Consider the following 15,524-nt stretch of genomic DNA (forward strand, 5'->3'; position numbering starts at 1 on the left):
GATGGTCCTCCGCCCGACTACCGGCTCGCCGGAAGGATACACGGAGCCCATATTTCTGTGTTGGAATCAATCAATCAATCGTATTTACTGAGCACTTACTGTGTGCAGAGCACTGTCCTAAGCGCTTGGGAAGTACAAGTTGGCAACATATAGAGTCCCTACCCAACAGTGGGCTCACAGTCTGAGACGCAAAGCCTATTTTCCCCCTGTGCTTCATATATCTCATTGGCACTATGTGCCCATCCCATTGGAATCTGCATTCCTTCCTTTCCCCGAGACCCAGACTGGTTTTCCTCCGCTTTGTTGCGGAGTTATGGCATCTTTGAAACGCTCCGGAAGAGCCGGACGACGAGGTTTGGACTGGCTGGTCCGACCGAGCTGGCGTCGGTCCCTGCTGTACAAACCACCTGCTCTCGCTGCCCAGCTGAGGTGCGGGTGGATGCTAGTCAGGACCCCTCCCTTTGGGGCTATCCAGCTGAAAGGGAAGGGGCCTCAATGCACAGCCCCCCGAAATCCTTGGGCTTTGCCGCTTTGGCGGTGGAAAGATATTCATTCATTCATTCATTCAATCGTATTTATGGAGCACTTACTGTGTCCAGAGCACTGTACTAAGCGCTTGGGAAGTACAGGTTGGCAACATATAGAGATGGTCCCTACCCAACAGTGGGCTCACAGCTAGAAGGGGGAGACAGAGAACAAAACAAAACATATCAAAAAAATAAAATAAATAGAATATGTACAAGTAAAATAAATAATAATAACAATAAATAAATATATAGAGTAATACATAAATATTAGCTTGGTTACCACCCTAGCTACGTGGGCGGTGGGGAGGAGGGTTTGTTTACTGTCTGCCAGAGGCACTATATTAAGCTCGGGGGTGGATACAACAAATCGGGTTGGACGCGGTCCCTGTCCCACGTGGGGCACACAGTCTCAATCACCATTTTACTGATGAGGGAACTGACGCCCAGAGAAGTGAAGGGACTAGCCCAGGGTCACCCAGGAGACAAGCGGCGGAGCCAGGATTAGAACCCATGACCTTCTGACACCCAAGCCCGTGCTCTAGCCAATATGCCATGCTGCTTCTACTTAATACTTCACATCTCCTCTGCCGGCTGTGAGCCCAATGTTGGGTAGGGACTGTCTCTATATGTTGCCAATTTGTATTTCCCAAGCGCTTAGTACAGTGCTCTGCACATAGTAAGCGCTCAATAAATACGATTGATGATGATGATCTCCTCTGGACCACTCCCCTTCCCACCCCCCCATCACCCCATTCCTCCGGCCTGACTCCCCCAAGGAGACGCGGTAATTGATGATTAGCATTCCGCAGCTACGCCTGCATCCTGCACGCCCGTCATATTTAATTACATTTTAACTATATTCGTCTTCGATAACAGCACGAACATAATTTAGATAATTATCTCTCGCTCTCTTAGTCTCTCACTCTGTCTGTCTCACTTGGGGCGCCTTGCGACAAAAAAAAAAAATCGCTCTCCCGGCTCGAACACATAAACAGACTCTCGGGCCAAGTGCCTTCGTCTCTCCGACGGCAACAGCTGTCGCTCGAAACCCCAAATGGCTTTGAGCAACAATTCAGAAAAAGAAGAATTCTCCGTACGTCTCCCTTTCTTAAATTTATATTTATATTATGGTGTGTGTGTGTGTGTGTGTACACACATTCCTGTTATGGGAGTAGGTTGAGAGGCAGGGGAGGATAGTCAAATTATAGCCTGCACCATAAAACTTTCTCTCTGGCCTGGTGTTTTACCTTTCACAGGGTTTAATGGTTTTCCTCACAAATTTCAACTCTGCTGAAATGTCTGATAAGTCTTCTGAAGAGATGTGTTCTTTCCAAACCATTCAGCGCCTGGATCTTGTAATTAATGACTTTTCCCCTCACCTGTTAAGGGCTTTTTCCAGAAGAACGTCAGACAAGGGAAGCAGCGTGGCCCAGTGGACAGATCCCGGGCTTTGGAGTCAGAGGTCATGGGTTCAAATCCCAGCTCTGCCAACTGTCAGCTGTGTGACTTGGGGCAAGTCGCTTCACTTCTCTGGGCCTCAGTTCCCTCATCTGTAAAATGGGGATTAAGACTGTGCCTGAAAGGGCTGTTATGAGGTCTCTGGTCCCTAGTGCCGTCTCTCCACAGGAATAGGCAAGAGCAGTCCTCTCCCTTTAAAAACTCGGAGAAGAAGAAAGCACTCTCTCCCTTATAATAATAAAAATGGCATTTATTGAATATGATTGAATGAATGAATGAATGAATAACTTTTTTTAGGTGGGGGAGGGAGATACCGATCGTGGTGAGGTGAGGGTTTTACTCAACTTTGATCCCTTTCCAATCAATCAATCAATCAATCGTATTTATTGAGCGCTTACTGTGTGCAGAGCACTGTACTAAGAGCTTGGGAAGTACAAGTTGGCAACATATAGAGACAGTCTCTACCCAACAGTGGGCTCACAGTCTAAAAGGAGGAGACAGAGAACAAAACCAAACATACTAACGGAGAACCTGAAAGAGAGAACTGCACACTGTCGCTCCAGGCTCCGCCGGCCGCCACGTTTGAAAGCAGCGTGGCCTAGTGGATAGAGCCTGGGCGTCAGAAGGACCTGGGTTCTAATTCCGGCCCCGCCATTTGTCCTCTGCATGACCTTGAGCAAGTCACTTCATTTTTCCGTGCTTGAGTCCCCTCGTCTGTAAAATGGGGATTAAGACCGTGAGCCCCGTGTGGGACAGGGACGGGGTCCAAATCTGATTAGTCTGCATCTACCCCAGGGCTTCTTAGGGTGTCTAGCACATAGTGAGCACTTAACAGATACTATTTTTTTAAAAAGCAACAGCTTAGGGCTGAGACAGGGACAAGAAGACAGCATCGGATTCTGGGGAGGTAGAACCCTGCCAACAACAGACGCGGGGGCCGACCAAAATCGGTAACTGTCGTCGGCGATCCCACCTCGATTTCTCCCTCGGGAATAAACCAATGTATGGACGCGAGCCCCAGGAGTGATGGCCAGAACTAAGCAGGAACCCGTTTTCAGACGATGAGAATTGGGCAGTTTTCTTTCTCTATTTTAACAGTACCAAAGGGACGTCGATGGCACTGGGGGATCGATACCTGCAAAATGGCAGAATAGAGGACAAAGCTGCTTTTCATGCCAGCCGGGCCCAAAAATCCACCTACAAAATCCGAGCCCCGTCCAGAAAAACTCCCTCCAGCCCCAGTTCCACCATCCAGAACATCAGCAAGGCTAAATGCAGTCCTGCCACATGGTAAAGCACGAGCCCCAGGACAAATGGCATCCTCCAGGTCAGTCGGGGGTAGCAACTTATAGGTGACAGGGGAGGAAATTGGGGGCATTTGTGAACGGACATCAAAAACTCCAGAGACCCAACATGTTGGAAAGGCACTGCTGTCAGCACTCGCTTCCTCCCTCTGCCCAGAGCTACTTAATGAACAGAAATCCCTAAAAACGGGTTGCATAGTAAAAAGGTTGACAAACCCTTCATGCCAGTCTAACGATCGGCAGTTTCTGATGCTGCATTAACAGCAAAACCCAAAACATCTTAAAAAAAAATTCCACACTCAGGCTCGAGATCGTGAATGAGCAGCAAACTGTGGTGAAACTGCTTTAGCTGGCAGTATCGTTCTTCTAGGAAGTTTTCTCGGTGTATAAAGAGAAGCAATGTGGCCAAGTGGATTCAGCACAGGTCTGAGAGAAGAACCTGGGTTCAAATTTCAGCTACGCCGCTTGTTTGTGGTGTGATCTTGGGCAAGTTACTTGGTTTCTCTGTGCCTCAGTTATCTGTAAAATGGGGATGGGGACAGTGAGCCCCATGCCTCCAACAGGATTAACTTGTTTCTACCCCAGCACTTAGTACAGTGCCTGGCATGCAGTAAGTTCTTAACAAATACCCTTAAAAAGTATAAGGATGATTAAAAAATGTTTTTAAAAATGAAAATACTTTCTAGATAAGAAATTTAGTTTTGATGGCTCGCATCCTCTAACAAGCATTAAGTGCTCACTACAGTGTTCTGCACACAGTAAGCACTCAGACAATAAGGAGGATTGATTAAGGCATCATTCTCCCCATTGCCCAATTCGTAAATTGCACTTGGGTAGAAATACAATAGCTTTTATAACTGCCAGGAGGCACTTACTGTGGCAATTATTTTGGACAAATCAAACAATTCCTTACTAAAGGTACTTAGATTACAATTTTTTTAATGCGGCTAGAACCGGGAGAATCCTGGTCATTTCTTTGATACCTAGGTAGAATGCACGAAAACCTGATTTCAATCGACTCCCAGCTTTCCACCCCGGCAGTGGTGGAAGGGCTTGAGGTTTCTGAAACCGCAAGGGCTTGAGGTTTTTGAAAATGGAAGGGAGATGTCAGGGAATCCAATTGCATTCGCCAAGGTTAAAAGTTTTCCTTGACACATGGAAATCTCCAGCGATGAAATACCGTAAGGCTTTTATAAAGCTAAATCAGCTTCTTTTTCCTGCATTATTTCCAAGGGGAGAAAACCGACCAGTAAACTCTTTCTGATTCCATTGGCAGGCTTTTAAATCTGATAGATCAGCTATTAATCTCTGAAAGCCTGCCGTGAATACACGTAATAAATTTGTCATCCTTTTATGAATAAGCTCTTGGTCCTGAGGGCTGCAGGTCGGACAATTCCCCCTTCCGATATTATTCCTCTACCACTTGTATTTCGGGGCAGGTCAGTCAGATGTTTTTGGTGCTTCTGGAGATATGAGCGTAAAGGGGAATTGGGAGCGGAGTGGGAATCGAAAGAGATGATGATACATGCGCCTAAATGCAACACCGGTCCAGGCTGGCAAATGTTACTCCAGTGCTGGGGGAAGTATTGCAAGTACTCCATCCTCCCCGTGTCCCGTCTTCGCCATCCTCCTTGTCCTTGGAGTGGCCAAAGAAGACCTCTTCAGTGGCCTAATGAATAAATATGGTCCAGAGATCCTGGGTTCGAATCTCAGAGCCACCACGTGCCTGCTGGGCCACCTTGGGCAAGTCCTTCACTTTTCTGTGACTCAATTCCCTCATCTGCAAAATGAGGACTCAACACCTGTTGTCTCTCCTAATTGGACTAAGTGGGATCTGATGACCTTGTGTCCACCCCAGCCCTTAGGAGTGTGCCTGGCATTAGTTAGTGCTTAACAAATACCACAATCATTATTACTATTACGACTATTAGCACCAGCTCATTTTCAAGAGTTCATTAGCTTTCCATCAAAAGCATTCAAAACAGTTGTCTGTGATCCCTTCTGGCAAATTATCTGGTCAATATTTTTGAAAAGGTCAACTGATTTTCTTAATGTCATGCAGCAGAGAGTAGATTTTGTTGAAATGACTCAATGCCTAAATTTCCCTTATTATGGTGGTCATTCCACTAATACAGGAGCAGCGAGGTCTAGGAGAAAGAGCCAAGCCCTGGGAGTCAGATGATCTGGGTTCTAATCCCGGCTCTGCCACATGTCTGCTGCGTGACCTAGGGCAAGTCACTTAACTACTCTGAGCCTCAGTTCCTTCATCTGTAAAATGGGGATTAAAACTGTGAGCCCCACGTGGGGACAACTTGATCACCTTGTATCCCCCCAGCGCTTAGAACAGTGCTTTGCACATCGTAAGTGCTTAACAAATGCCATTATTATTATTATTATTATTATGTCTGCTGCGTGACCTTGGGCAAGTCACTTCACTTCCCCTGTGTCTCAATACCTCGTCTCCCCCTATATAGACTGTGAGCTCCAGGTGGGACCCAATGAGTTTGCATTTACACCAACGCTTAGTACAGTGCTTGGCACCTAGTAAGCGCTTAAAAGACAGCACAATTATTATTATTAGTAGTAGTAGTAACCTGGGGCTTCCCACATCATCAATCGTATTTATTGAGCGCTTACTATGTGCAGAGCACTGTACTAAGTGCTTGGGAAGTACAAATTGGCCACATGATGCTGAAAGCACGGATTACACCGGTGCGATTTACAAAATAGTTGGCCACTGGAATTAGTAGGATGGGAATTTCGCTCGCATCCCTCGGATATCTTTCATCCAAGCCAGCTCTGTTCCCTTTGGTCGTGTCCCTCAGATACCCGTTTACAGTCCAATTCTAGTCTGTGTCGGGAGTAACTCTTTCCATCTTCATCTCTACTGTTCCGGAGAAGATGCCCAGTGGTGTTTCATTCATTCATTCATTCAATCAATCATATTTACTGAGTGCTTACTGTGTGCAGAGCACTGTACTAAGCGCTTGGGAAGTCCAAGTAGGCAACATATAGAGAAGGTCCCTACCCAACAGCGGGCTCACAGTCTAGAAGGGGGAGAAAGACAACAAAACAAAACATATTAACAAAATAAAATAAATATGTACAAGTAAAATAAATAGAGTAATAAATATGTACAAACATATATACATATATACAGGTGCTGTGGGGAGGGGAAGGAGGGAAGGTGGGGAGAATGGGGGGGGAGGGAGAGAGGAAGGAGGGGGCTCAGTCTGGGAAGGCCTCCTGGAGGAGGTGGGCTCTCTAAACCCACGCCGTTTCACCATCTCCACAGAACCTATTTTTGCTGGTGGGGGGACAATTTTATGAATTGGAAACGTACTAAATCGGAGAATCGCCATTATTCAACTTGACCCAAAGCCCACGGATCTTACCTCGCCAACTGACGGCGTCCCAGCCCTGACTCTTTCATTCATTCATTCAATCGTATTTATTGAGCGCTTACTGTGTGCAGAGCACTGTACTAAGCACTTGGGAAGTCCAAGTTGGCAACATCTAGAGACGGTCCCTACCCAACAGCGGGCTCACAGTCTAGAAGGGGGAGATGGACAACAGAACAAAACATATTAACAAAATAAAATAAGTAGAATAAATATGTACACATGTAATATGTATGACTTGTTTGCGAACTGCCATTTCTTTCAAGTCATTAGAATTCAATGATGGGTCATCATCATCATCAATCGTATTTATTGAGCGCTTACTATGTACAGAGCACTGTACTAAGCGCTTGGGAAATACAAATTGGCAACATATAGAGACAGTCCCTACCCAACATTGGGCTCACAGCCGGCAGCGGGGCTCTGATTATTGGTGTTCCAGCCGGCCAGGACCGCATTATCGCGTTAATATCGATACCGGCTGGGACGTAGCTCACAGTTCCCTGATAAGAGCCCCGATCTGACTGTGGGCTCCTGCAGGAGGAATGACTCGGATGAGTTTTAGCAGGATGAATTACGAGAAGGCGCTCCCTGCATCCCTGAGGCAGGGGGGGAGTATTTCAGGAACTGGAGGTTCTTGTTGGGGGCCTTGTGGAAATTGTTTCAGGGCTGCTTGAGCAATCCCAAAGACTGTAAGCCCCACGGGGGACAGGGTCTGGCTCAAATTCTCACTTGTGTTCTCTCTTCCTGGACCTAGTACAAGAGGTACTATTTCAATCAATCAATCAATCGTATTTATTGAGCGCTTACTATGTGCACAGCACTGTACTAAGCGCTTGGGAAGTACAAATTGGCAACACACAGAGACAGTCCCTACCCAACAGTGGGCTCACAGTCTAAAAACAGTGGGCTCACAGTCTACTATTTCTTCATATCTGACAAACTCTCACCCTCCCCCTCTTCAAAGCCTTCCCTTGACTAAGCCCATCTTTCCTTTTCTCCCACTCCCTTCCGTGTCACCCCGATCTGCTCCTTTTATTCAACCCTACAGCACTTATGTCATATCCATAATGGATTTATTTCTATTAATGCCTGTCTCCCTCGCTAGACTGCACGCTCGCTGTGGGAAGGGAATGTGTCTGTTATATTGTGGTGCTTAGTACAGTGCTCTGCACACAGTAAGGGCTCAACAGATACAATTGATTGACTGAACATTACTTTATCTAAAGACAAAAGAGAACTTGGGCAGGATAGAACCAATTTAGGCAAGTCCCCTCCCCGTCCTTTGTTTCCCAGCCCCGGAACCCAGCAGCTTCTGGTGTTTCTTGCTGGGTCCAAGCAGGGAGGGTGAAAGGTTTGAGCTTTTCCGGCCTCGGATTGAGAAAGGGCATGGTGGAGACAGGGCGAAGAAGGAATTGATTTTTCTGCAGCTACTGGATGCGGTGCCGAGTGAGGCTTACACTGCATCATCAACTGGTGCACAAGAAATGGGAATTAAGTGTTATATTAGGCGCTTCCTAAGTGTCAATGTCTCTAAGCGCTTGAGTACATAAAGATGAATTCCCCGCCGTCTAGATTGTGAGCCCATGGTGGGCAGGGAATGTCTCTCTTTATTGCTGTATTGTACTTTCCAAGTGCTTAGTACAGTGCTCTGCCTGCAGTAAGTGCTCAATAAATGATCGAATGTATTAATTAATCAGTTCCACATAGGGCTCACAGTCTAAGTAGAAGGCCGAACAGAGATTGCATCCCTATTTTGCTGATGAGGGAACTGAGGCCCAGAGAAGTTGAAGTTCCAAAGTCACGCAGCAGGTAAATGGCTGAGGCCGAGACTAGAACCCAGGTCCTCTGCTCTTTCCACTTGGCCATGCTGACTCCTAGCAGGGATTAAAATGCCTGCTCTCCCTCGATTAAGACTGTGAGCCCCTTGTGGGACGGGGGATTGTGTCCAACTTGATGAACTTGACCTACCCCAGTGCTTAGTGCTTAGAACAGTGCTGGACACTTAGTAAGTACTTAACAAATTGGAGACCAAAAAAAGAAAAAGGATGCATCTCTGGATTTTACAGGGAGGGATTGTTTGGACCCAGAGATGGCCCAGTGTCCTACATTATGAATAAGTAAGAGCAGATGAGATTGAAAAGTACAGAGTTTTTACAGGAGAATGAACTCTGCAATAAACGAGAGGTCAATCAATCGATCATACTTATTAAGCACTTAATGTGGGCCGAGCACTGTACTGAGCACTTGGGAGAGTACAACCAGACACATTTCCCGCCCACAATGAGCTTACAGTCTTAATCGGTCCCTAAAACCCAGGTCGGCACAGGTGAAAAAACAGCCCCAGACAGAGCAGCCCGCCAACTTGAGTTTCCTTTCCTTCAAAATACCTCAAACGAAAGATTGATTAACAACAAGAATGCAAAATGAAAAATGCCAAAGGGAAGCATTCGGCCTCACATGACACCTTTCCTTGGTGGTGCCCTCTCCAGAATATCAAAAACTCTGAACGGCATCCCTAAAGAGCCGGCAATTAAACCCTCTTTGGCTAATTTATTTTTAATACGGTGAATCGGATTCATGAGTTGCGGTGGCTGTCCGTGTTTAGAATCCTCTGACGGACAAGGCAGGGAATTAATTTATTAGAAATGAAGGTCATAAAAGAGCAGCCCACTTCTCCCAACCCCTAGTGAGGGGGGGTTGGCTCCCCAGTACGAATCAGAACAGCTCGCGTACACTGAGGGGTGAGCGGGGCATCTTGTGGGGGCACAGAGACGGCTTTGAACCATGCTTCTTAAGGGGTCTACTTTTACAAGGGCCATAGAAGAGTGCTCTGAATTCCTCTGACACCCTGCCTCTTAAAACGGCCCCTTCCGAACGAGGGCTGACGCTCGGCTTTCTGCGATTTAAGCGGCTTTAGCAGGAAGAGAAGCTCTTTACCAGTGAAAAGTGACTTCCCTTCGAATACCTCTGCGAAGAAAGCCACGTAAGCCCAAAAACATTTTCCCAAGAATTTGAGGCTCTCCCTTTCCAAGTGACCTGAAAGCAAATACCCACACATACACCTGTCGATGAGGGACCTTTTACGCAACTCGTATAATGCGTGATTCATGGCCGAAGGAAGAGTTGATGATGCATATTTATGACGCGGAAAAGCCTGACTTTAAAAAGTGATTTAGTGACGTCTCTACTTATTCTCTGACATCTTTATAAAGCCGTTAGGGTAAAAATATATATTCTCTCTGTTTAAAAATTCTCTCTCCTTTGGCGACTGTCAGGAAGGATGATGGCGATAAATTTTAAAAATGCGGCAAAAAGAGCGACATGCGTCTTTAATTCAGCCACACAAATGTATCGATAGGTGTGATCGCCCAGTCCTTTCGATCCAGGCTACAGAGTTAAACTAAGCAAAACAGGCTACTTCCCCAGCCTTTCAGGCTCACCCTAAAATGCTTGGAATTGTTAATGTCCCCACAAACAGGCCACGGAAGACGCTCTCAAGGTCATACATATGCAGAGAGGCAGTAAATAAACAAGGAACTGATTGGAATTTGGAGCTTCTTTTCTTTCTACCTTAACCCTGGTTTATGAGTGAATCTTGACGATTTAACCTTTCAGCCAATTAGAACAGAAGGTTTGATTGGCAGCAAATGAATAAATAACATGTTAGTGCCGGAGATAGAATCGTCCTCTCCTATTAATCAGGCCCCGTGGCCGGGAGCATGGGGCGGCGTGATATTTATCATGCCGGTCCGTTACATTCCCTTGAGGTGTCATTTCATGGCCTACCAGTAAAAACTTCACAGTTACAGCAACTGGCCCCTCTATTACTGTCGATAACATCTAATTGATATGTCAAACCTCCGAGGGATGCGGTAAATTCTGGGACCGCCTCCCAGGAGGGAAACAAACCGGCAAAAAGGTCCATCAGCATCTGCCTTTCTGTAATAACACGGCCGACTTGGTGACCCTCCCCACTCTTCTCACCCCGCAGAGATGCCGGGCGGAGAAACACGAGTGTGCGGCAGAGATGGGGCTAAGGGTCGTTCAAAATATGAACGCTTTTGAGCGGCCTAGGTTTGGGATCCTCACTGTTACAGTCGGGAGGCAATTTAGAGAGGAGCGAGAATAAGGAGGATGATAAAAATCATGGCACCTTGGTAGGTGATAGACCGTGCCTTTCGAACGTACTTTTTTGCTGCTCCTCCTAAGAGGAGGAGGAGGAAGAGGAGGAGGAAAAGAACAGGAATTATTACGCCTTTGAAAGATACACAAAGAAGGCCCAGAGAGGAGGGGGCGGATTTGCAGGGAGCTGATGTTCTAATACCCTAAGTTACACTGCACTTCTTCAAGGCAAGATGACAGAAAAGGGGGGGGTGACAAAATTTTGAAGAAAAAGGTAAAAAGCTCCAAACGAAATTCGTCCTCTAGAGAAATCTACTGGAAGGCCAGTTGAAGGAGACCGATAAGCTTTCTCCAAGGGTCACAAAATACACGGTTTTAGCAGCACTCAAGATGCGCCAGAGCCAGGCCCTTTCTTTGTCCCTGAAGATGATGCTAGCTGACAGTGGAATTTCGTCTAACGAAGGTGAGCGTCTCTGGGAGAAAAGTCTAGAAAATGCGTATTTTGGGGCACACACGGCGGTAGAGGCTACAGATCCTACAGCAATAAATCAGTTATAGGCACTTACTCTTGGCAGAGTATTGTACTGAGCGCGTGAGAGATTACAACAGTCCAACACGCAAGTTCCCTTATCTAGAAACCTCCATCCTAAAAGGGTAACGTCATTCATTCAACCGTACCGAGCGCTTACTGTGTGCAAAGTAATAATAATAATGATGGCATTTATTAAGCGCTTACTATGTGCAAAGCACTGTTCTAAGCACTGGGGAGGTTACAAGGTGATCATGTTGTCCCACGGGGGGCTCACGGTCTAAATCCCCATTCTGCAGATGAGGTCACTGAGGCACAGAGAAGTGACGTGATTTGGCCAAAGTCACACAGCTGATGATTCTGGGTTTTAATACTGGCTCTGCCACTTGTCTGTTGTGTGTGGCTTGGGCATGTCACTTCACTTCTATGTGCCTCAGTCACCTCGTCGGTAAAATGGGGAATAAGACTGTGAGCCCCATGTCTATTTCATTTTGTTAATATGTGTCGTTTTGTTGTCTGTCTCCCCCTTCTAGACTGTGAGCCCGCTATTGGGTAGGGACCGTCTCTATACGTTACCAACTTGGACTTCCCAATAATAATAATAATAATGGCATTTATTAAGCACTTACTATGTGCAAAGCACTGTTCTAAGCACTGGGGAGGATACAAGGTAATCAGGTTGTCCCACAGTCTTAATCCCCATTTTATAGATGAGGTAACTGAGGCACAGAGAGGTGAAGTGACTTGCCCAAAGTCACACAGCCAACAAGCAGCAGAGCTGGGATTTGAACCCATGACCTCTAACTCTAAAGCCCGGGCTCTTTCCACTGAGCCATGCTGCTTTCCAAGTGTTTAGTACAGTGCTCTGCAATCAATCACTCAATCAATCGTATTTATTGAGCGCTTACTGTGTGCAGAGCACTGTACTAAGTGCTTGGGAAGTACAAGTCGGCAACATATAGAGACGGTCCCTACCCAACAACGGGCTCACAGTCTAGAAGGGGGAGACAGAGAACAAAACAAACATATTAACAAAATAAAATAAATATACTAGATATGTACAAATAAAATAAATGAATAGAGTAATAAATACGTACAAACATATATACATATATACAGGTGCTGTGGGGAAGGGAAGGAGGTAAGGTGGGGGGGTGGAGAGGGGGAGGAGGGGGAGAGGAAGGAGGAGGCTCAGTCTGGGAAGGCCTCTTGGAGGAGGTGAGCTCTCAGTAGGGCCTTGAATATATATATTGATATATATATCAATCAATCAATCGTATTTATTCTCTGCACACAGTAAGCGCTCAATAAATACGACTGAATGAATGAATGAATGAATGAATGAATGTGGGACATGGACCGTGTCCAACCTGATTAGGTTGTAGCTATCCCAGTACTTAGTACAGTTGCTGGCACAAAGTAAGTGCTTAACAAATACCATTAAAAAAACCCAAAAACAAAGCACTGGACATGTATCACAAAAATAGATACATATCTCTATTTATTTAATCTTCCCCTCACACATTTCAGTCGGTGACGTTTAGTGAGTGCTAATGGTGGGCAGAGTGCTACGTGCCAAGCCCTGTACTAAGCGCACGGGAGGATATAATATCATCAGGTCTTACGTGGCAGACAATGGAACGGAGGCCCTGAGAAATTAAGTGACCTGCCCAAGATCTCACAGCAGATCAGCGATGCAGCCGAGGATTAGAGAAGCAGTGTGGCTCAGTGGAAAGAGCCCGGGCTTTGGAGTCAGAGGTAACGGGTTCAAATCCCGGCTCCGCCAATTGTCAGCTGGGTGACTTTGGGCAAGCCTCAACTTCTCTGTGACTCAGTTCCCTCATCTGTAAAATGGGGATGAAGACTGTGAGCTCTACGTGGGACAACCTGATCACCTTGTATCCCCTCGGCGCTTAGAACAGTGCTTTGCACATAGTAAGCCCTTAACAAATACCATTATTATTATTATTATTAAAACCCAAGTCCATGATCTTTCAACTAGGCCATATTACTCCAAGGCCGAATCCAGTACCAGCAAGAACACCACTGAGGCAGGATCTTTTCCATCAATCTATCAATGGTATTTAAGGAGCATTCCCTGTGTGCCAAGCACAGCGCTTGGGTACAGTATTACAGAGTTGGGAGACATGCCCCCTGCCCACGACAAGCTTACGGTCTAGAGGTTGAGCGTACAGCCTAGACAACTTTCCCATCTTTAATTCTCACGATTTCCTCTTTCGCTGTGTTAAGTAAAACTTCCCTGACAATCCATCGGCGGCTTTGTACCATCTTTGTTTTACGGTGTATGCGCCCGCCAGGTGCTGTTTACTCTGCTGGGAAAACACGGCTTGGTCATTCACGATGAAACTGTAATTTCGAGGTTATAATGAAATGAGATCCCGCATGCCTGCGATCTAATTAGGCGAAACCCTGAAGAACAGGGCCAGGGTTGCGTTTAACCTCTGAGAGCCCTCAGCTCTCTGGAGTTCAGCGTGATCGCTTGAAAAGGAGGCGGTCCTTAATAGTACTATTTATAATATATATAATTTATTTATAATAAATAAATAGCAAGACTCTTTAATGCCCCTTTCCTTCTGTCCCCTCGGAAGTTCGGGTTGCGCCGCAACTGTAAGCTAGGCCCGGCCCCTCCTACAAAGACCTGAGGAGAAGCGGTGTGGCCTAGTGGAGAGAGCCGGGGGCCCGAAGTCAGGGGACCTGGGTTCTAATCCCGGCTCTGTCAACTGTTTGCTGTGTGACTTTGGGCAAGGCGCTTCACTCGCCTGTGCCTCAGTTCTCCGGTTCTCCCTCTTAGACTGTGAGGCTCAGGCGGGGCAGGGATTGTGTTCAACCAAATTCATGTGTACCTACTCCCAGTGCTTAGAATAGTGCTTGTCACATAGTAAGCACTAAACAAATACCACACACACACACACACACAAAAAAAAATGTGGTCTTCCTCCTCCCTGGAAAACCTCCCCGACTCCGGCCCCGGCCACTCCATGTGGTGGCGGCTGAGAAGCGAGGGAGAAGGGAGACAGGACAGAAGTGTGCATGAGAAGCAGCGTGGCTCAGTGGAAAGAGCCCGGGCTTTGGAGTCAGAGGTCATGGGTTCAAATCCCGGCCCCGCCAACTGTCAGCTGTGTGACTTTGGGCAAGTCACTTCACTTCTCCGGGCCTCAGTGACCTCCCCTGTAAATTGGGGATTAAAACTGTGAGCCCTCCGGGGGACAAACTGATCACCTTGTAACCTCGCCAGTGTTTAGAACAGTGCTTTGCAATCAATCAATCAATCCTATTTATTGAGCGCTTACTGTGTGCAGAGCACTGTGCTAAGCGCTTGGGAAGTACAAGTTGGCAACATATAGAGACAGTCCCTACCCAACAGTGGGCTCACAGTCTAAACTTTGCACATAGTAACCACTTAACAAATACCATCATTATTATTATTATTATGTGGGGGGGGGGGGATGGCGGGCCTAGAGACACCACTGTCTCTTTCATCCCGGAAACCTGGCTTAGGGAGTCCAATGGTGGATCTGGGTGGGAATGGAGGGGGCGACGGCTGAAGGGGCCGTGCTGGGGACCGGCCCTGTTCGCTTCCCTCACAGCCAGGCCTTCCGCTTCCACCACCATCTCCAGGCCCAATCCTCCCCCCTCTAGACTATAAGCTTGCTGTGGGCAGGGAGTGTGTCTGTTATACTGTACTCTCCCAAGCGCTTAGTACAGTGTTCTGCATACAGTAAGCACTCAGTAAATACCACTGCGTGACTGACTGAGTCGGTCGAAGCCCTCCAGCGAGCAAGAGATGGTTGGCCAGGGAGTGGGGCGGAAGAGAAGGGCACCTCAATTCTTCCCCAACCCGGCCACTGCCCACGCCCCAATAGCCAAAGGGCCTCGATGCCCTCAGACCATCTTCATAATCGGAAGAGCGGGTCCCAAACCTTCCATTGCCCCTCGGATAAACTCTGGAGATCTTCCAAGAGGCTTCGGATAGGGGTGAAGAAAAAACAGATCACGAATCAGGGGTGACTAAAAAGATGAAGGTCAGCTGTGATTAGTTGGGCCTACTACTATCAAATCTTGGATGGGAGCTGGCCTGGCGTTCGTGGGGCTAAGGTCAATGAGTTATTTTATTTTGCCAACCTGTACTTCCCAAGCGCTTAGTACAGTGCTCTGCACA

General features: G+C 46.9%; 1 protein-coding gene across 3 annotated transcripts in view; it reads right to left on the bottom strand.

Moving 5' to 3' along the window:
* Nucleotides 1-15,524, bottom strand: part of BTBD9 (BTB domain containing 9) — a 295,479-nt gene that overhangs the window by 21,143 nt on the left and 258,812 nt on the right. The gene's annotated exons all lie outside the window — the stretch shown is intronic.

This window comes from Tachyglossus aculeatus, chromosome 19, assembly GCF_015852505.1.
Source record: "Tachyglossus aculeatus isolate mTacAcu1 chromosome 19, mTacAcu1.pri, whole genome shotgun sequence".
In the NCBI taxonomy this organism is placed as follows: domain Eukaryota; kingdom Metazoa; phylum Chordata; class Mammalia; order Monotremata; family Tachyglossidae; genus Tachyglossus; species Tachyglossus aculeatus.